Consider the following 18384-nt stretch of genomic DNA (forward strand, 5'->3'; position numbering starts at 1 on the left):
AAGGCGCATTTCGCAGTCGAGCCACGCTATCCCACAAGCTGTGCACTAGGTCAGGATTGTGCAGACCGCAAACTTTTGGTGGGCCGACGCTCGTGGTCGATCGTAAGGGCGAAACATTCAAGAGATTTGGAAAACGGCAATGTGGACACCCCCAGCAGCAGCTGTGTGCCAAATCCGATATCTGGTCGAGGGCTGCAAGATTCAGTATGATGAAGTAACAATTTGGGGATAGCTCACAAACGCTAAGATGCCGCCTTCTTAGCTCAGTGGTAGAGCACTGGTCTCGTAAACCAGGGGTCGTGAGTTCGAACCTCACAGAAGGCATTCATTTCTTAAACCTTCCTGCAAGGAGCGGAGCTATCTCGAGCAGCATCTAACACATGGCAGTACACTGAATGAAAGGGATGTTCTACAACCTATGACAAGTATTCTACTGGCCTCAGAGGTTTTCTGAATGCATAGGCAGAACATTGGTTTGTATGCATTTTGTAGTATAATGTCATGCTTGGCGATGTCATTCGTTTACGAGCCTCGCTACAGTGTGCATGCACGTTATCCATGTGAAGAGGCGTAAGCAAATGCTACCATTCTGCGAGATTGCTGCAGAAGGTATACGAATTGCGTTGATATACAGAGCACAAGGGAGCCAAAGTCAAGGCCTCCGTGGCGCAATCGGCTAGCGCGTTCGGCTGTTAACCGAAAGGTTGGTGGTTCGAGCCCACCCGGGGGCGAAATCGTTCTAACCGGCACCGAGGTGAGGACGTACGTCAACTTTGTTAGAGATACACAGCTAGTGTGACAATTTGGCTGCGTTTGAGTGATGCCACAGAGCCTTATACACATTCAGCCAAGTGACACTGTGGGTAAAAACATGGCCCTACACAGACGTTCTGCTGTTTTCCCTTTTATTCGTCATGTGTGACACTGCAGTAGAGGGACGCCCGCTACAAAAGACGTATTCTTTACATTCAATTTCAGCATATACGTCGCGAGTGCCATATGACAGGGCCTGTCTCTCGATGTCGATTTGTATTTGGTGTGTCTTAAGTGTCGGTCTGCAGTAGGCCGCTGTTGGCCGAGCGACGTGCAGTCGCCTTACATGAAGCCCCATGGGCAACGCCAGTGCCACTGTGGACAACAGCGCACTGTAGCCAGAGAGAGGAGCCGAAAGGCGCATTTCGCAGTCGAGCCACGCTATCCCACAAGCTGTGCACTAGGTCAGGATTGTGCAGACCGCAAACTTTTGGTGGGCCGACGCTCGTCGTCGATCGTAAGGGCGAAACATTCAAGAGATTTGGAAAACGGCAATGTGGACACCCCCAGCAGCAGCTGTGTGCCAAATCCGATATCTGGTCGAGGGCTGCAAGATTCAGTATGATGAAGTAACAATTTGGGGATAGCTCACAAACGCTAAGATGCCGCCTTCTTAGCTCAGTGGTAGAGCACTGGTCTCGTAAACCAGGGGTCGTGAGTTCGAACCTCACAGAAGGCATTCATTTCTTAAACCTTCCTGCAAGGAGCGGAGCTATCTCGAGCAGCATCTAACACATGGCAGTACACTGAATGAAAGGGATGTTCTACAACCTATGACAAGTATTCTACTGGCCTCAGAGGTTTTCTGAATGCATAGGCAGAACATTGGTTTGTATGCATTTTGTAGTATAATGTCATGCTTGGCGATGTCATTCGTTTACGAGCCTCGCTACAGTGTGCATGCACGTTATCCATGTGAAGAGGCGTAAGCAAATGCTACCATTCTGCGAGATTGCTGCAGAAGGTATACGAATTGCGTTGATATACAGAGCACAAGGGAGCCAAAGTCAAGGCCTCCGTGGCGCAATCGGCTAGCGCGTTCGGCTGTTAACCGAAAGGTTGGTGGTTCGAGCCCACCCGGGGGCGAAATCGTTCTAACCGGCACCGAGGTGAGGACGTACGTCAACTTTGTTAGAGATACACAGCTAGTGTGACAATTTGGCTGCGTTTGAGTGATGCCACAGAGCCTTATACACATTCAGCCAAGTGACACTGTGGGTAAAAACATGGCCCTACACAGACGTTCTGCTGTTTTCCTTTTTATTCGTCATGTGTGACACTGCAGTAGAGGGACGCCCGCTACAAAAGACGTATTCTTTACATTCAATTTCAGCATATACGTCGCGAGTGCCATATGACAGGGCCTGTCTCTCGATGTCGATTTGTATTTGGTGTGTCTTAAGTGTCGGTCTGCAGTAGGCCGCTGTTGGCCGAGCGACGTGCAGTCGCCTTACATGAAGCCCCATGGGCAACGCCAGTGCCACTGTGGACAACAGCGCACTTTTGCCAGAGAGAGGAACCGAAAGGCGCATTTCGCAGTCGAGCCACGCTATCCCACAAGCTGTGCACTAAGTCAGGATTGTGCAGACCGCAAACTTTTGGTGGGCCGACGCTCGTCGTCGATCGTAAGGGCGAAACATTCAAGAGATTTGGAAAACGGCAATGTGGACACCCCCAGCAGCAGCTGTGTGCCAAATCCGATATCTGGTCGAGGGCTGCAAGATTCAGTATGATGAAGTAACAATTTGGGGATAGCTCACAAACGCTAAGATGCCGCCTTCTTAGCTCAGTGGTAGAGCACTGGTCTCGTAAACCAGGGGTCGTGAGTTCGAACCTCACAGAAGGCATTCATTTCTTAAACCTTCCTGCAAGGAGCGGAGCTATCTCGAGCAGCATCTAACACATGGCAGTACACTGAATGAAAGGGATGTTCTACAACCTATGACAAGTATTCTACTGGCCTCAGAGGTTTTCTGAATGCATAGGCAGAACATTGGTTTGTATGCATTTTGTAGTATAATGTCATGCTTGGCGATGTCATTCGTTTACGAGCCTCGCTACAGTGTGCATGCACGTTATCCATGTGAAGAGGCGTAAGCAAATGCTACCATTCTGCGAGATTGCTGCAGAAGGTATACGAATTGCGTTGATATACAGAGCACAAGGGAGCCAAAGTCAAGGCCTCCGTGGCGCAATCGGCTAGCGCGTTCGGCTGTTAACCGAAAGGTTGGTGGTTCGAGCCCACCCGGGGGCGAAATCGTTCTAACCGGCACCGAGGTGAGGACGTACGTCAACTTTGTTAGAGATACACAGCTAGTGTGACAATTTGGCTTCGTTTGAGTGATGCCACAGAGCCTTATACACATTCAGCCAAGTGACACTGTGGGTAAAAACATGGCCCTACACAGACGTTCTGCTGTTTTCCTTTTTATTCGTCATGTGTGACACTGCAGTAGAGGGACGCCCGCTACAAAAGACGTATTCTTTACATTCAATTTCAGCATATACGTCGCGAGTGCCATATGACAGGGCCTGTCTCTCGATGTCGATTTGTATTTGGTGTGTCTTAAGTGTCGGTCTGCAGTAGGCCGCTGTTGGCCGAGCGACGTGCAGTCGCCTTACATGAAGCCCCATGGGCAACGCCAGTGCCACTGTGGACAACAGCGCACTGTAGCCAGAGAGAGGAGCCGAAAGGCGCATTTCGCAGTCGAGCCACGCTATCCCACAAGCTGTGCACTAGGTCAGGATTGTGCAGACCGCAAACTTTTGGTGGGCCGACGCTCGTGGTCGATCGTAAGGGCGAAACATTCAAGAGATTTGGAAAACGGCAATGTGGACACCCCCAGCAGCAGCTGTGTGCCAAATCCGATATCTGGTCGAGGGCTGCAAGATTCAGTATGATGAAGTAACAATTTGGGGATAGCTCACAAACGCTAAGATGCCGCCTTCTTAGCTCAGTGGTAGAGCACTGGTCTCGTAAACCAGGGGTCGTGAGTTCGAACCTCACAGAAGGCATTCATTTCTTAAACCTTCCTGCAAGGAGCGGAGCTATCTCGAGCAGCATCTAACACATGGCAGTACACTGAATGAAAGGGATGTTCTACAACCTATGACAAGTATTCTACTGGCCTCAGAGGTTTTCTGAATGCATAGGCAGAACATTGGTTTGTATGCATTTTGTAGTATAATGTCATGCTTGGCGATGTCATTCGTTTACGAGCCTCGCTACAGTGTGCATGCACGTTATCCATGTGAAGAGGCGTAAGCAAATGCTACCATTCTGCGAGATTGCTGCAGAAGGTATACGAATTGCGTTGATATACAGAGCACAAGGGAGCCAAAGTCAAGGCCTCCGTGGCGCAATCGGCTAGCGCGTTCGGCTGTTAACCGAAAGGTTGGTGGTTCGAGCCCACCCGGGGGCGAAATCGTTCTAACCGGCACCGAGGTGAGGACGTACGTCAACTTTGTTAGAGATACACAGCTAGTGTGACAATTTGGCTGCGTTTGAGTGATGCCACAGAGCCTTATACACATTCAGCCAAGTGACACTGTGGGTAAAAACATGGCCCTACACAGACGTTCTGCTGTTTTCCTTTTTATTCGTCATGTGTGACACTGCAGTAGAGGGACGCCCGCTACAAAAGACGTATTCTTTACATTCAATTTCAGCATATACGTCGCGAGTGCCATATGACAGGGCCTGTCTCTCGATGTCGATTTGTATTTGGTGTGTCTTAAGTGTCGGTCTGCAGTAGGCCGCTGTTGGCCGAGCGACGTGCAGTCGCCTTACATGAAGCCCCATGGGCAACGCCAGTGCCACTGTGGACAACAGCGCACTGTAGCCAGAGAGAGGAGCCGAAAGGCGCATTTCGCAGTCGAGCCACGCTATCCCACAAGCTGTGCACTAGGTCAGGATTGTGCAGACCGCAAACTTTTGGTGGGCCGACGCTCGTCGTCGATCGTAAGGGCGAAACATTCAAGAGATTTGGAAAACGGCAATGTGGACACCCCCAGCAGCAGCTGTGTGCCAAATCCGATATCTGGTCGAGGGCTGCAAGATTCAGTATGATGAAGTAACAATTTGGGGATAGCTCACAAACGCTAAGATGCCGCCTTCTTAGCTCAGTGGTAGAGCACTGGTCTCGTAAACCAGGGGTCGTGAGTTCGAACCTCACAGAAGGCATTCATTTCTTAAACCTTCCTGCAAGGAGCGGAGCTATCTCGAGCAGCATCTAACACATGGCAGTACACTGAATGAAAGGGATGTTCTACAACCTATGACAAGTATTCTACTGGCCTCAGAGGTTTTCTGAATGCATAGGCAGAACATTGGTTTGTATGCATTTTGTAGTATAATGTCATGCTTGGCGATGTCATTCGTTTACGAGCCTCGCTACAGTGTGCATGCACGTTATCCATGTGAAGAGGCGTAAGCAAATGCTACCATTCTGCGAGATTGCTGCAGAAGGTATACGAATTGCGTTGATATACAGAGCACAAGGGAGCCAAAGTCAAGGCCTCCGTGGCGCAATCGGCTAGCGCGTTCGGCTGTTAACCGAAAGGTTGGTGGTTCGAGCCCACCCGGGGGCGAAATCGTTCTAACCGGCACCGAGGTGAGGACGTACGTCAACTTTGTTAGAGATACACAGCTAGTGTGACAATTTGGCTGCGTTTGAGTGATGCCACAGAGCCTTATACACATTCAGCCAAGTGACACTGTGGGTAAAAACATGGCCCTACACAGACGTTCTGCTGTTTTCCTTTTTATTCGTCATGTGTGACACTGCAGTAGAGGGACGCCCGCTACAAAAGACGTATTCTTTACATTCAATTTCAGCATATACGTCGCGAGTGCCATATGACAGGGCCTGTCTCTCGATGTCGATTTGTATTTGGTGTGTCTTAAGTGTCGGTCTGCAGTAGGCCGCTGTTGGCCGAGCGACGTGCAGTCGCCTTACATGAAGCCCCATGGGCAACGCCAGTGCCACTGTGGACAACAGCGCACTGTAGCCAGAGAGAGGAGCCGAAAGGCGCATTTCGCAGTCGAGCCACGCTATCCCACAAGCTGTGCACTAGGTCAGGATTGTGCAGACCGCAAACTTTTGGTGGGCCGACGCTCGTGGTCGATCGTAAGGGCGAAACATTCAAGAGATTTGGAAAACGGCAATGTGGACACCCCCAGCAGCAGCTGTGTGCCAAATCCGATATCTGGTCGAGGGCTGCAAGATTCAGTATGATGAAGTAACAATTTGGGGATAGCTCACAAACGCTAAGATGCCGCCTTCTTAGCTCAGTGGTAGAGCACTGGTCTCGTAAACCAGGGGTCGTGAGTTCGAACCTCACAGAAGGCATTCATTTCTTAAACCTTCCTGCAAGGAGCGGAGCTATCTCGAGCAGCATCTAACACATGGCAGTACACTGAATGAAAGGGATGTTCTACAACCTATGACAAGTATTCTACTGGCCTCAGAGGTTTTCTGAATGCATAGGCAGAACATTGGTTTGTATGCATTTTGTAGTATAATGTCATGCTTGGCGATGTCATTCGTTTACGAGCCTCGCTACAGTGTGCATGCACGTTATCCATGTGAAGAGGCGTAAGCAAATGCTACCATTCTGCGAGATTGCTGCAGAAGGTATACGAATTGCGTTGATATACAGAGCACAAGGGAGCCAAAGTCAAGGCCTCCGTGGCGCAATCGGCTAGCGCGTTCGGCTGTTAACCGAAAGGTTGGTGGTTCGAGCCCACCCGGGGGCGAAATCGTTCTAACCGGCACCGAGGTGAGGACGTACGTCAACTTTGTTAGAGATACACAGCTAGTGTGACAATTTGGCTGCGTTTGAGTGATGCCACAGAGCCTTATACACATTCAGCCAAGTGACACTGTGGGTAAAAACATGGCCCTACACAGACGTTCTGCTGTTTTCCTTTTTATTCGTCATGTGTGACACTGCAGTAGAGGGACGCCCGCTACAAAAGACGTATTCTTTACATTCAATTTCAGCATATACGTCGCGAGTGCCATATGACAGGGCCTGTCTCTCGATGTCGATTTGTATTTGGTGTGTCTTAAGTGTCGGTCTGCAGTAGGCCGCTGTTGGCCGAGCGACGTGCAGTCGCCTTACATGAAGCCCCATGGGCAACGCCAGTGCCACTGTGGACAACAGCGCACTGTAGCCAGAGAGAGGAGCCGAAAGGCGCATTTCGCAGTCGAGCCACGCTATCCCACAAGCTGTGCACTAGGTCAGGATTGTGCAGACCGCAAACTTTTGGTGGGCCGACGCTCGTGGTCGATCGTAAGGGCGAAACATTCAAGAGATTTGGAAAACGGCAATGTGGACACCCCCAGCAGCAGCTGTGTGCCAAATCCGATATCTGGTCGAGGGCTGCAAGATTCAGTATGATGAAGTAACAATTTGGGGATAGCTCACAAACGCTAAGATGCCGCCTTCTTAGCTCAGTGGTAGAGCACTGGTCTCGTAAACCAGGGGTCGTGAGTTCGAACCTCACAGAAGGCATTCATTTCTTAAACCTTCCTGCAAGGAGCGGAGCTATCTCGAGCAGCATCTAACACATGGCAGTACACTGAATGAAAGGGATGTTCTACAACCTATGACAAGTATTCTACTGGCCTCAGAGGTTTTCTGAATGCATAGGCAGAACATTGGTTTGTATGCATTTTGTAGTATAATGTCATGCTTGGCGATGTCATTCGTTTACGAGCCTCGCTACAGTGTGCATGCACGTTATCCATGTGAAGAGGCGTAAGCAAATGCTACCATTCTGCGAGATTGCTGCAGAAGGTATACGAATTGCGTTGATATACAGAGCACAAGGGAGCCAAAGTCAAGGCCTCCGTGGCGCAATCGGCTAGCGCGTTCGGCTGTTAACCGAAAGGTTGGTGGTTCGAGCCCACCCGGGGGCGAAATCGTTCTAACCGGCACCGAGGTGAGGACGTACGTCAACTTTGTTAGAGATACACAGCTAGTGTGACAATTTGGCTGCGTTTGAGTGATGCCACAGAGCCTTATACACATTCAGCCAAGTGACACTGTGGGTAAAAACATGGCCCTACACAGACGTTCTGCTGTTTTCCTTTTTATTCGTCATGTGTGACACTGCAGTAGAGGGACGCCCGCTACAAAAGACGTATTCTTTACATTCAATTTCAGCATATACGTCGCGAGTGCCATATGACAGGGCCTGTCTCTCGATGTCGATTTGTATTTGGTGTGTCTTAAGTGTCGGTCTGCAGTAGGCCGCTGTTGGCCGAGCGACGTGCAGTCGCCTTACATGAAGCCCCATGGGCAACGCCAGTGCCACTGTGGACAACAGCGCACTGTAGCCAGAGAGAGGAGCCGAAAGGCGCATTTCGCAGTCGAGCCACGCTATCCCACAAGCTGTGCACTAGGTCAGGATTGTGCAGACCGCAAACTTTTGGTGGGCCGACGCTCGTGGTCGATCGTAAGGGCGAAACATTCAAGAGATTTGGAAAACGGCAATGTGGACACCCCCAGCAGCAGCTGTGTGCCAAATCCGATATCTGGTCGAGGGCTGCAAGATTCAGTATGATGAAGTAACAATTTGGGGATAGCTCACAAACGCTAAGATGCCGCCTTCTTAGCTCAGTGGTAGAGCACTGGTCTCGTAAACCAGGGGTCGTGAGTTCGAACCTCACAGAAGGCATTCATTTCTTAAACCTTCCTGCAAGGAGCGGAGCTATCTCGAGCAGCATCTAACACATGGCAGTACACTGAATGAAAGGGATGTTCTACAACCTATGACAAGTATTCTACTGGCCTCAGAGGTTTTCTGAATGCATAGGCAGAACATTGGTTTGTATGCATTTTGTAGTATAATGTCATGCTTGGCGATGTCATTCGTTTACGAGCCTCGCTACAGTGTGCATGCACGTTATCCATGTGAAGAGGCGTAAGCAAATGCTACCATTCTGCGAGATTGCTGCAGAAGGTATACGAATTGCGTTGATATACAGAGCACAAGGGAGCCAAAGTCAAGGCCTCCGTGGCGCAATCGGCTAGCGCGTTCGGCTGTTAACCGAAAGGTTGGTGGTTCGAGCCCACCCGGGGGCGAAATCGTTCTAACCGGCACCGAGGTGAGGACGTACGTCAACTTTGTTAGAGATACACAGCTAGTGTGACAATTTGGCTGCGTTTGAGTGATGCCACAGAGCCTTATACACATTCAGCCAAGTGACACTGTGGGTAAAAACATGGCCCTACACAGACGTTCTGCTGTTTTCCTTTTTATTCGTCATGTGTGACACTGCAGTAGAGGGACGCCCGCTACAAAAGACGTATTCTTTACATTCAATTTCAGCATATACGTCGCGAGTGCCATATGACAGGGCCTGTCTCTCGATGTCGATTTGTATTTGGTGTGTCTTAAGTGTCGGTCTGCAGTAGGCCGCTGTTGGCCGAGCGACGTGCAGTCGCCTTACATGAAGCCCCATGGGCAACGCCAGTGCCACTGTGGACAACAGCGCACTTTTGCCAGAGAGAGGAACCGAAAGGCGCATTTCGCAGTCGAGCCACGCTATCCCACAAGCTGTGCACTAGGTCAGGATTGTGCAGACCGCAAACTTTTGGTGGGCCGACGCTCGTCGTCGATCGTAAGGGCGAAACATTCAAGAGATTTGGAAAACGGCAATGTGGACACCCCCAGCAGCAGCTGTGTGCCAAATCCGATATCTGGTCGAGGGCTGCAAGATTCAGTATGACGAAGTAACAATTTGGGGATAGCTCACAAACGCTAAGATGCCGCCTTCTTAGCTCAGTGGTAGAGCACTGGTCTCGTAAACCAGGGGTCGTGAGTTCGAACCTCACAGAAGGCATTCATTTCTTAAACCTTCCTGCAAGGAGCGGAGCTATCTCGAGCAGCATCTAACACATGGCAGTACACTGAATGAAAGGGATGTTCTACAACCTATGACAAGTATTCTACTGGCCTCAGAGGTTTTCTGAATGCATAGGCAGAACATTGGTTTGTATGCATTTTGTAGTATAATGTCATGCTTGGCGATGTCATTCGTTTACGAGCCTCGCTACAGTGTGCATGCACGTTATCCATGTGAAGAGGCGTAAGCAAATGCTACCATTCTGCGAGATTGCTGCAGAAGGTATACGAATTGCGTTGATATACAGAGCACAAGGGAGCCAAAGTCAAGGCCTCCGTGGCGCAATCGGCTAGCGCGTTCGGCTGTTAACCGAAAGGTTGGTGGTTCGAGCCCACCCGGGGGCGAAATCGTTCTAACCGGCACCGAGGTGAGGACGTACGTCAACTTTGTTAGAGATACACAGCTAGTGTGACAATTTGGCTGCGTTTGAGTGATGCCACAGAGCCTTATACACATTCAGCCAAGTGACACTGTAGGTAAAAACATGGCCCTACACAGACGTTCTGCTGTTTTCCTTTTTATTCGTCATGTGTGACACTGCAGTAGAGGGACGCCCGCTACAAAAGACGTATTCTTTACATTCAATTTCAGCATACACGTCGCGAGTGCCATATGACAGGGCCTGTCTCTCGATGTCGATTTGTATTTGGTGTGTCTTAAGTGTCGGTCTGCAGTAGGCCGCTGTTGGCCGAGCGACGTGCAGTCGCCTTACATGAAGCCCCATGGGCAACGCCAGTGCCACTGTGGACAACAGCGCACTGTAGCCAGAGACAGGAGCCGAAAGGCGCATTTCGCAGTCGAGCCACGCTATCCCACAAGCTGTGCACTAGGTCAGGATTGTGCAGACCGCAAACTTTTGGTGGGCCGACGCTCGTCGTCGATCGTAAGGGCGAAACATTCAAGAGATTTGGAAAACGGCAATGTGGACACCCCCAGCAGCAGCTGTGTGCCAAATCCGATATCTGGTCGAGGGCTGCAAGATTCAGTATGATGAAGTAACAATTTGGGGATAGCTCACAAACGCTAAGATGCCGCCTTCTTAGCTCAGTGGTAGAGCACTGGTCTCGTAAACCAGGGGTCGTGAGTTCGAACCTCACAGAAGGCATTCATTTCTTAAACCTTCCTGCAAGGAGCGGAGCTATCTCGAGCAGCATTTAACACATGGCAGTACACTGAATGAAAGGGATGTTCTACAACCTATGACAAGTATTCTACTGGCCTCAGAGGTTTTCTGAATGCATAGGCAGAACATTGGTTTGTATGCATTTTGTAGTATAATGTCATGCTTGGCGATGTCATTCGTTTACGAGCCTCGCTACAGTGTGCATGCACGTTATCCATGTGAAGAGGCGTAAGCAAATGCTACCATTCTGCGAGATTGCTGCAGAAGGTATACGAATTGCGTTGATATACAGAGCACAAGGGAGCCAAAGTCAAGGCCTCCGTGGCGCAATCGGCTAGCGCGTTCGGCTGTTAACCGAAAGGTTGGTGGTTCGAGCCCACCCGGGGGCGAAATCGTTCTAACCGGCACCGAGGTGAGGACGTACGTCAACTTTGTTAGAGATACACAGCTAGTGTGACAATTTGGCTGCGTTTGAGTGATGCCACAGAGCCTTATACACATTCAGCCAAGTGACACTGTGGGTAAAAACATGGCCCTACACAGACGTTCTGCTGTTTTCCTTTTTATTCGTCATGTGTGACACTGCAGTAGAGGGACGCCCGCTACAAAAGACGTATTCTTTACATTCAATTTCAGCATATACGTCGCGAGTGCCATATGACAGGGCCTGTCTCTCGATGTCGATTTGTATTTGGTGTGTCTTAAGTGTCGGTCTGCAGTAGGCCGCTGTTGGCCGAGCGACGTGCAGTCGCCTTACATGAAGCCCCATGGGCAACGCCAGTGCCACTGTGGACAACAGCGCACTGTAGCCAGAGAGAGGAGCCGAAAGGCGCATTTCGCAGTCGAGCCACGCTATCCCACAAGCTGTGCACTAGGTCAGGATTGTGCAGACCGCAAACTTTTGGTGGGCCGACGCTCGTCGTCGATCGTAAGGGCGAAACATTCAAGAGATTTGGAAAACGGCAATGTGGACACCCCCAGCAGCAGCTGTGTGCCAAATCCGATATCTGGTCGAGGGCTGCAAGATTCAGTATGACGAAGTAACAATTTGGGGATAGCTCACAAACGCTAAGATGCCGCCTTCTTAGCTCAGTGGTAGAGCACTGGTCTCGTAAACCAGGGGTCGTGAGTTCGAACCTCACAGAAGGCATTCATTTCTTAAACCTTCCTGCAAGGAGCGGAGCTATCTCGAGCAGCATCTAACACATGGCAGTACACTGAATGAAAGGGATGTTCTACAACCTATGACAAGTATTCTACTGGCCTCAGAGGTTTTCTGAATGCATAGGCAGAACATTGGTTTGTATGCATTTTGTAGTATAATGTCATGCTTGGCGATGTCATTCGTTTACGAGCCTCGCTACAGTGTGCATGCACGTTATCCATGTGAAGAGGCGTAAGCAAATGCTACCATTCTGCGAGATTGCTGCAGAAGGTATACGAATTGCGTTGATATACAGAGCACAAGGGAGCCAAAGTGAAGGCCTCCGTGGCGCAATCGGCTAGCGCGTTCGGCTGTTAACCGAAAGGTTGGTGGTTCGAGCCCACCCGGGGGCGAAATCGTTCTAACCGGCACCGAGGTGAGGACGTACGTCAACTTTGTTAGAGATACACAGCTAGTGTGACAATTTGGCTGCGTTTGAGTGATGCCACAGAGCCTTATACACATTCAGCCAAGTGACACTGTGGGTAAAAACATGGCCCTACACAGACGTTCTGCTGTTTTCCTTTTTATTCGTCATGTGTGACACTGCAGTAGAGGGACGCCCGCTACAAAAGACGTATTCTTTACATTCAATTTCAGCATATACGTCGCGAGTGCCATATGACAGGGCCTGTCTCTCGATGTCGATTTGTATTTGGTGTGTCTTAAGTGTCGGTCTGCAGTAGGCCGCTGTTGGCCGAGCGACGTGCAGTCGCCTTACATGAAGCCCCATGGGCAACGCCAGTGCCACTGTGGACAACAGCGCACTTTTGCCAGAGAGAGGAACCGAAAGGCGCATTTCGCAGTCGAGCCACGCTATCCCACAAGCTGTGCACTAGGTCAGGATTGTGCAGACCGCAAACTTTTGGTGGGCCGACGCTCGTCGTCGATCGTAAGGGCGAAACATTCAAGAGATTTGGAAAACGGCAATGTGGACACCCCCAGCAGCAGCTGTGTGCCAAATCCGATATCTGGTCGAGGGCTGCAAGATTCAGTATGACGAAGTAACAATTTGGGGATAGCTCACAAACGCTAAGATGCCGCCTTCTTAGCTCAGTGGTAGAGCACTGGTCTCGTAAACCAGGGGTCGTGAGTTCGAACCTCACAGAAGGCATTCATTTCTTAAACCTTCCTGCAAGGAGCGGAGCTATCTCGAGCAGCATCTAACACATGGCAGTACACTGAATGAAAGGGATGTTCTACAACCTATGACAAGTATTCTACTGGCCTCAGAGGTTTTCTGAATGCATAGGCAGAACATTGGTTTGTATGCATTTTGTAGTATAATGTCATGCTTGGCGATGTCATTCGTTTACGAGCCTCGCTACAGTGTGCATGCACGTTATCCATGTGAAGAGGCGTAAGCAAATGCTACCATTCTGCGAGATTGCTGCAGAAGGTATACGAATTGCGTTGATATACAGAGCACAAGGGAGCCAAAGTCAAGGCCTCCGTGGCGCAATCGGCTAGCGCGTTCGGCTGTTAACCGAAAGGTTGGTGGTTCGAGCCCACCCGGGGGCGAAATCGTTCTAACCGGCACCGAGGTGAGGACGTACGTCAACTTTGTTAGAGATACACAGCTAGTGTGACAATTTGGCTGCGTTTGAGTGATGCCACAGAGCCTTATACACATTCAGCCAAGTGACACTGTAGGTAAAAACATGGCCCTACACAGACGTTCTGCTGTTTTCCTTTTTATTCGTCATGTGTGACACTGCAGTAGAGGGACGCCCGCTACAAAAGACGTATTCTTTACATTCAATTTCAGCATACACGTCGCGAGTGCCATATGACAGGGCCTGTCTCTCGATGTCGATTTGTATTTGGTGTGTCTTAAGTGTCGGTCTGCAGTAGGCCGCTGTTGGCCGAGCGACGTGCAGTCGCCTTACATGAAGCCCCATGGGCAACGCCAGTGCCACTGTGGACAACAGCGCACTGTAGCCAGAGACAGGAGCCGAAAGGCGCATTTCGCAGTCGAGCCACGCTATCCCACAAGCTGTGCACTAGGTCAGGATTGTGCAGACCGCAAACTTTTGGTGGGCCGACGCTCGTCGTCGATCGTAAGGGCGAAACATTCAAGAGATTTGGAAAACGGCAATGTGGACACCCCCAGCAGCAGCTGTGTGCCAAATCCGATATCTGGTCGAGGGCTGCAAGATTCAGTATGATGAAGTAACAATTTGGGGATAGCTCACAAACGCTAAGATGCCGCCTTCTTAGCTCAGTGGTAGAGCACTGGTCTCGTAAACCAGGGGTCGTGAGTTCGAACCTCACAGAAGGCATTCATTTCTTAAACCTTCCTGCAAGGAGCGGAGCTATCTCGAGCAGCATTTAACACATGGCAGTACACTGAATGAAAGGGATGTTCTACAACCTATGACAAGTATTCTACTGGCCTCAGAGGTTTTCTGAATGCATAGGCAGAACATTGGTTTGTATGCATTTTGTAGTATAATGTCATGCTTGGCGATGTCATTCGTTTACGAGCCTCGCTACAGTGTGCATGCACGTTATCCATGTGAAGAGGCGTAAGCAAATGCTACCATTCTGCGAGATTGCTGCAGAAGGTATACGAATTGCGTTGATATACAGAGCACAAGGGAGCCAAAGTGAAGGCCTCCGTGGCGCAATCGGCTAGCGCGTTCGGCTGTTAACCGAAAGGTTGGTGGTTCGAGCCCACCCGGGGGCGAAATCGTTCTAACCGGCACCGAGGTGAGGACGTACGTCAACTTTGTTAGAGATACACAGCTAGTGTGACAATTTGGCTGCGTTTGAGTGATGCCACAGAGCCTTATACACATTCAGCCAAGTGACACTGTGGGTAAAAACATGGCCCTACACAGACGTTCTGCTGTTTTCCTTTTTATTCGTCATGTGTGACACTGCAGTAGAGGGACGCCCGCTACAAAAGACGTATTCTTTACATTCAATTTCAGCATATACGTCGCGAGTGCCATATGACAGGGCCTGTCTCTCGATGTCGATTTGTATTTGGTGTGTCTTAAGTGTCGGTCTGCAGTAGGCCGCTGTTGGCCGAGCGACGTGCAGTCGCCTTACATGAAGCCCCATGGGCAACGCCAGTGCCACTGTGGACAACAGCGCACTTTTGCCAGAGAGAGGAACCGAAAGGCGCATTTCGCAGTCGAGCCACGCTATCCCACAAGCTGTGCACTAGGTCAGGATTGTGCAGACCGCAAACTTTTGGTGGGCCGACGCTCGTCGTCGATCGTAAGGGCGAAACATTCAAGAGATTTGGAAAACGGCAATGTGGACACCCCCAGCAGCAGCTGTGTGCCAAATCCGATATCTGGTCGAGGGCTGCAAGATTCAGTATGACGAAGTAACAATTTGGGGATAGCTCACAAACGCTAAGATGCCGCCTTCTTAGCTCAGTGGTAGAGCACTGGTCTCGTAAACCAGGGGTCGTGAGTTCGAACCTCACAGAAGGCATTCATTTCTTAAACCTTCCTGCAAGGAGCGGAGCTATCTCGAGCAGCATCTAACACATGGCAGTACACTGAATGAAAGGGATGTTCTACAACCTATGACAAGTATTCTACTGGCCTCAGAGGTTTTCTGAATGCATAGGCAGAACATTGGTTTGTATGCATTTTGTAGTATAATGTCATGCTTGGCGATGTCATTCGTTTACGAGCCTCGCTACAGTGTGCATGCACGTTATCCATGTGAAGAGGCGTAAGCAAATGCTACCATTCTGCGAGATTGCTGCAGAAGGTATACGAATTGCGTAGATATACAGAGCACAAGGGAGCCAAAGTCAAGGCCTCCGTGGCGCAATCGGCTAGCGCGTTCGGCTGTTAACCGAAAGGTTGGTGGTTCGAGCCCACCCGGGGGCGAAATCGTTCTAACCGGCACCGAGGTGAGGACGTACGTCAACTTTGTTAGAGATACACAGCTAGTGTGACAATTTGGCTGCGTTTGAGTGATGCCACAGAGCCTTATACACATTCAGCCAAGTGACACTGTAGGTAAAAACATGGCCCTACACAGACGTTCTGCTGTTTTCCTTTTTATTCGTCATGTGTGACACTGCAGTAGAGGGACGCCCGCTACAAAAGACGTATTCTTTACATTCAATTTCAGCATACACGTCGCGAGTGCCATATGACAGGGCCTGTCTCTCGATGTCGATTTGTATTTGGTGTGTCTTAAGTGTCGGTCTGCAGTAGGCCGCTGTTGGCCGAGCGACGTGCAGTCGCCTTACATGAAGCCCCATGGGCAACGCCAGTGCCACTGTGGACAACAGCGCACTGTAGCCAGAGACAGGAGCCGAAAGGCGCATTTCGCAGTCGAGCCACGCTATCCCACAAGCTGTGCACTAGGTCAGGATTGTGCAGACCGCAAACTTTTGGTGGGCCGACGCTCGTCGTCGATCGTAAGGGCGAAACATTCAAGAGATTTGGAAAACGGCAATGTGGACACCCCCAGCAGCAGCTGTGTGCCAAATCCGATATCTGGTCGAGGGCTGCAAGATTCAGTATGATGAAGTAACAATTTGGGGATAGCTCACAAACGCTAAGATGCCGCCTTCTTAGCTCAGTGGTAGAGCACTGGTCTCGTAAACCAGGGGTCGTGAGTTCGAACCTCACAGAAGGCATTCATTTCTTAAACCTTCCTGCAAGGAGCGGAGCTATCTCGAGCAGCATTTAACACATGGCAGTACACTGAATGAAAGGGATGTTCTACAACCTATGACAAGTATTCTACTGGCCTCAGAGGTTTTCTGAATGCATAGGCAGAACATTGGTTTGTATGCATTTTGTAGTATAATGTCATGCTTGGCGATGTCATTCGTTTACGAGCCTCGCTACAGTGTGCATGCACGTTATCCATGTGAAGAGGCGTAAGCAAATGCTACCATTCTGCGAGATTGCTGCAGAAGGTATACGAATTGCGTTGATATACAGAGCACAAGGGAGCCAAAGTCAAGGCCTCCGTGGCGCAATCGGCTAGCGCGTTCGGCTGTTAACCGAAAGGTTGGTGGTTCGAGCCCACCCGGGGGCGAAATCGTTCTAACCGGCACCGAGGTGAGGACGTACGTCAACTTTGTTAGAGATACACAGCTAGTGTGACAATTTGGCTGCGTTTGAGTGATGCCACAGAGCCTTATACACATTCAGCCAAGTGACACTGTGGGTAAAAACATGGCCCTACACAGACGTTCTGCTGTTTTCCTTTTTATTCGTCATGTGTGACACTGCAGTAGAGGGACGCCCGCTACAAAAGACGTATTCTTTACATTCAATTTCAGCATATACGTCGCGAGTGCCATATGACAGGGCCTGTCTCTCGATGTCGATTTGTATTTGGTGTGTCTTAAGTGTCGGTCTGTAGTAGGCCGCTGTTGGCCGAGCGACGTGCAGTCGCCTTACATGAAGCCCCATGGGCAACGCCAGTGCCACTGTGGACAACAGCGCACTTTTGCCAGAGAGAGGAACCGAAAGGCGCATTTCGCAGTCGAGCCACGCTATCCCACAAGCTGTGCACTAGGTCAGGATTGTGCAGACCGCAAACTTTTGATGGGTCGACGCTCGTCGTCGATCGTAAGGGCGAAACATTCAAGAGATTTGGAAAACGGCAATGTGGACACCCCCAGCAGCAGCTGTGTGCCAAATCCGATATCTGGTCGAGGGCTGCAAGATTCAGTATGATGAAGTAACAATTTGGGGATAGCTCACAAACGCTAAGATGCCGCCTTCTTAGCTCAGTGGTAGAGCACTGGTCTCGTAAACCAGGGGTCGTGAGTTCGAACCTCACAGAAGGCATTCATTTCTTAAACCTTCCTGCAAGGAGCGGAGCTATCTCGAGCAGCATCTAACACACGGCAGTACACTGAATGAAAGGGATGTTCTACAACCTATGACAAGTATTCTACTGGCCTCAGAGGTTTTCTGAATGCATAGGCAGAACATTGGTTTGTATGCATTTTGTAGTATAATGTCATGCTTGGCGATGTCATTCGTTTACGAGCCTCGCTACAGTGTGCATGCACGTTATCCATGTGAAGAGGCGTAAGCAAATGCTACCATTCTGCGAGATTGCTGCAGAAGGTATACGAATTGCGTTGATATACAGAGCACAAGGGAGCCAAAGTGAAGGCCTCCGTGGCGCAATCGGCTAGCGCGTTCGGCTGTTAACCGAAAGGTTGGTGGTTCGAGCCCACCCGGGGGCGAAATCGTTCTAACCGGCACCGAGGTGAGGACGTACGTCAACTTTGTTAGAGATACACAGCTAGTGTGACAATTTGGCTGCGTTTGAGTGATGCCACAGAGCCTTATACACATTCAGCCAAGTGACACTGTGGG

General features: G+C 50.2%; 32 non-coding genes across 32 annotated transcripts; all 32 read left to right on the plus strand.

Moving 5' to 3' along the window:
- The first annotated feature begins 252 nt into the window (after nucleotides 1-252).
- Nucleotides 253-324, plus strand: Trnat-cgu (transfer RNA threonine (anticodon CGU)). Its single transcript has one exon. It is a non-coding gene; the product is annotated as a tRNA-Thr (tRNA).
- Nucleotides 325-657: 333 nt separating this feature from the next.
- On the plus strand, nucleotides 658-731 carry Trnan-guu (transfer RNA asparagine (anticodon GUU)). Its single transcript has one exon. It is a non-coding gene; the product is annotated as a tRNA-Asn (tRNA).
- A 689-nt stretch (nucleotides 732-1420) lies between these two features.
- Trnat-cgu (transfer RNA threonine (anticodon CGU)) lies at nucleotides 1421-1492 on the plus strand. Its single transcript has one exon. It is a non-coding gene; the product is annotated as a tRNA-Thr (tRNA).
- A 333-nt stretch (nucleotides 1493-1825) lies between these two features.
- Nucleotides 1826-1899, plus strand: Trnan-guu (transfer RNA asparagine (anticodon GUU)). Its single transcript has one exon. It is a non-coding gene; the product is annotated as a tRNA-Asn (tRNA).
- Nucleotides 1900-2588: 689 nt separating this feature from the next.
- Trnat-cgu (transfer RNA threonine (anticodon CGU)) lies at nucleotides 2589-2660 on the plus strand. Its single transcript has one exon. It is a non-coding gene; the product is annotated as a tRNA-Thr (tRNA).
- Nucleotides 2661-2993: 333 nt separating this feature from the next.
- Nucleotides 2994-3067, plus strand: Trnan-guu (transfer RNA asparagine (anticodon GUU)). The gene has a single exon. It is a non-coding gene; the product is annotated as a tRNA-Asn (tRNA).
- A 689-nt stretch (nucleotides 3068-3756) lies between these two features.
- Trnat-cgu (transfer RNA threonine (anticodon CGU)) lies at nucleotides 3757-3828 on the plus strand. The gene has a single exon. It is a non-coding gene; the product is annotated as a tRNA-Thr (tRNA).
- A 333-nt stretch (nucleotides 3829-4161) lies between these two features.
- On the plus strand, nucleotides 4162-4235 carry Trnan-guu (transfer RNA asparagine (anticodon GUU)). The gene has a single exon. It is a non-coding gene; the product is annotated as a tRNA-Asn (tRNA).
- Nucleotides 4236-4924: 689 nt separating this feature from the next.
- Nucleotides 4925-4996, plus strand: Trnat-cgu (transfer RNA threonine (anticodon CGU)). The gene has a single exon. It is a non-coding gene; the product is annotated as a tRNA-Thr (tRNA).
- Nucleotides 4997-5329: 333 nt separating this feature from the next.
- Nucleotides 5330-5403, plus strand: Trnan-guu (transfer RNA asparagine (anticodon GUU)). Its single transcript has one exon. It is a non-coding gene; the product is annotated as a tRNA-Asn (tRNA).
- A 689-nt stretch (nucleotides 5404-6092) lies between these two features.
- Trnat-cgu (transfer RNA threonine (anticodon CGU)) lies at nucleotides 6093-6164 on the plus strand. Its single transcript has one exon. It is a non-coding gene; the product is annotated as a tRNA-Thr (tRNA).
- Nucleotides 6165-6497: 333 nt separating this feature from the next.
- Trnan-guu (transfer RNA asparagine (anticodon GUU)) lies at nucleotides 6498-6571 on the plus strand. Its single transcript has one exon. It is a non-coding gene; the product is annotated as a tRNA-Asn (tRNA).
- A 689-nt stretch (nucleotides 6572-7260) lies between these two features.
- Nucleotides 7261-7332, plus strand: Trnat-cgu (transfer RNA threonine (anticodon CGU)). The gene has a single exon. It is a non-coding gene; the product is annotated as a tRNA-Thr (tRNA).
- A 333-nt stretch (nucleotides 7333-7665) lies between these two features.
- Trnan-guu (transfer RNA asparagine (anticodon GUU)) lies at nucleotides 7666-7739 on the plus strand. The gene has a single exon. It is a non-coding gene; the product is annotated as a tRNA-Asn (tRNA).
- Nucleotides 7740-8428: 689 nt separating this feature from the next.
- Trnat-cgu (transfer RNA threonine (anticodon CGU)) lies at nucleotides 8429-8500 on the plus strand. Its single transcript has one exon. It is a non-coding gene; the product is annotated as a tRNA-Thr (tRNA).
- A 333-nt stretch (nucleotides 8501-8833) lies between these two features.
- Trnan-guu (transfer RNA asparagine (anticodon GUU)) lies at nucleotides 8834-8907 on the plus strand. The gene has a single exon. It is a non-coding gene; the product is annotated as a tRNA-Asn (tRNA).
- A 689-nt stretch (nucleotides 8908-9596) lies between these two features.
- Trnat-cgu (transfer RNA threonine (anticodon CGU)) lies at nucleotides 9597-9668 on the plus strand. The gene has a single exon. It is a non-coding gene; the product is annotated as a tRNA-Thr (tRNA).
- Nucleotides 9669-10001: 333 nt separating this feature from the next.
- Trnan-guu (transfer RNA asparagine (anticodon GUU)) lies at nucleotides 10002-10075 on the plus strand. Its single transcript has one exon. It is a non-coding gene; the product is annotated as a tRNA-Asn (tRNA).
- A 689-nt stretch (nucleotides 10076-10764) lies between these two features.
- On the plus strand, nucleotides 10765-10836 carry Trnat-cgu (transfer RNA threonine (anticodon CGU)). Its single transcript has one exon. It is a non-coding gene; the product is annotated as a tRNA-Thr (tRNA).
- A 333-nt stretch (nucleotides 10837-11169) lies between these two features.
- On the plus strand, nucleotides 11170-11243 carry Trnan-guu (transfer RNA asparagine (anticodon GUU)). The gene has a single exon. It is a non-coding gene; the product is annotated as a tRNA-Asn (tRNA).
- A 689-nt stretch (nucleotides 11244-11932) lies between these two features.
- Nucleotides 11933-12004, plus strand: Trnat-cgu (transfer RNA threonine (anticodon CGU)). Its single transcript has one exon. It is a non-coding gene; the product is annotated as a tRNA-Thr (tRNA).
- Nucleotides 12005-12337: 333 nt separating this feature from the next.
- On the plus strand, nucleotides 12338-12411 carry Trnan-guu (transfer RNA asparagine (anticodon GUU)). The gene has a single exon. It is a non-coding gene; the product is annotated as a tRNA-Asn (tRNA).
- Nucleotides 12412-13100: 689 nt separating this feature from the next.
- Nucleotides 13101-13172, plus strand: Trnat-cgu (transfer RNA threonine (anticodon CGU)). Its single transcript has one exon. It is a non-coding gene; the product is annotated as a tRNA-Thr (tRNA).
- A 333-nt stretch (nucleotides 13173-13505) lies between these two features.
- On the plus strand, nucleotides 13506-13579 carry Trnan-guu (transfer RNA asparagine (anticodon GUU)). Its single transcript has one exon. It is a non-coding gene; the product is annotated as a tRNA-Asn (tRNA).
- A 689-nt stretch (nucleotides 13580-14268) lies between these two features.
- On the plus strand, nucleotides 14269-14340 carry Trnat-cgu (transfer RNA threonine (anticodon CGU)). Its single transcript has one exon. It is a non-coding gene; the product is annotated as a tRNA-Thr (tRNA).
- Nucleotides 14341-14673: 333 nt separating this feature from the next.
- Nucleotides 14674-14747, plus strand: Trnan-guu (transfer RNA asparagine (anticodon GUU)). Its single transcript has one exon. It is a non-coding gene; the product is annotated as a tRNA-Asn (tRNA).
- Nucleotides 14748-15436: 689 nt separating this feature from the next.
- Trnat-cgu (transfer RNA threonine (anticodon CGU)) lies at nucleotides 15437-15508 on the plus strand. The gene has a single exon. It is a non-coding gene; the product is annotated as a tRNA-Thr (tRNA).
- Nucleotides 15509-15841: 333 nt separating this feature from the next.
- On the plus strand, nucleotides 15842-15915 carry Trnan-guu (transfer RNA asparagine (anticodon GUU)). Its single transcript has one exon. It is a non-coding gene; the product is annotated as a tRNA-Asn (tRNA).
- Nucleotides 15916-16604: 689 nt separating this feature from the next.
- On the plus strand, nucleotides 16605-16676 carry Trnat-cgu (transfer RNA threonine (anticodon CGU)). Its single transcript has one exon. It is a non-coding gene; the product is annotated as a tRNA-Thr (tRNA).
- Nucleotides 16677-17009: 333 nt separating this feature from the next.
- On the plus strand, nucleotides 17010-17083 carry Trnan-guu (transfer RNA asparagine (anticodon GUU)). The gene has a single exon. It is a non-coding gene; the product is annotated as a tRNA-Asn (tRNA).
- A 689-nt stretch (nucleotides 17084-17772) lies between these two features.
- Nucleotides 17773-17844, plus strand: Trnat-cgu (transfer RNA threonine (anticodon CGU)). The gene has a single exon. It is a non-coding gene; the product is annotated as a tRNA-Thr (tRNA).
- A 333-nt stretch (nucleotides 17845-18177) lies between these two features.
- On the plus strand, nucleotides 18178-18251 carry Trnan-guu (transfer RNA asparagine (anticodon GUU)). Its single transcript has one exon. It is a non-coding gene; the product is annotated as a tRNA-Asn (tRNA).
- Nucleotides 18252-18384: the final 133 nt, after the last annotated feature.

Source organism: Schistocerca serialis, unplaced genomic scaffold, assembly GCF_023864345.2.
Source record: "Schistocerca serialis cubense isolate TAMUIC-IGC-003099 unplaced genomic scaffold, iqSchSeri2.2 HiC_scaffold_1257, whole genome shotgun sequence".
Lineage (NCBI taxonomy): Eukaryota > Metazoa > Arthropoda > Insecta > Orthoptera > Acrididae > Schistocerca > Schistocerca serialis.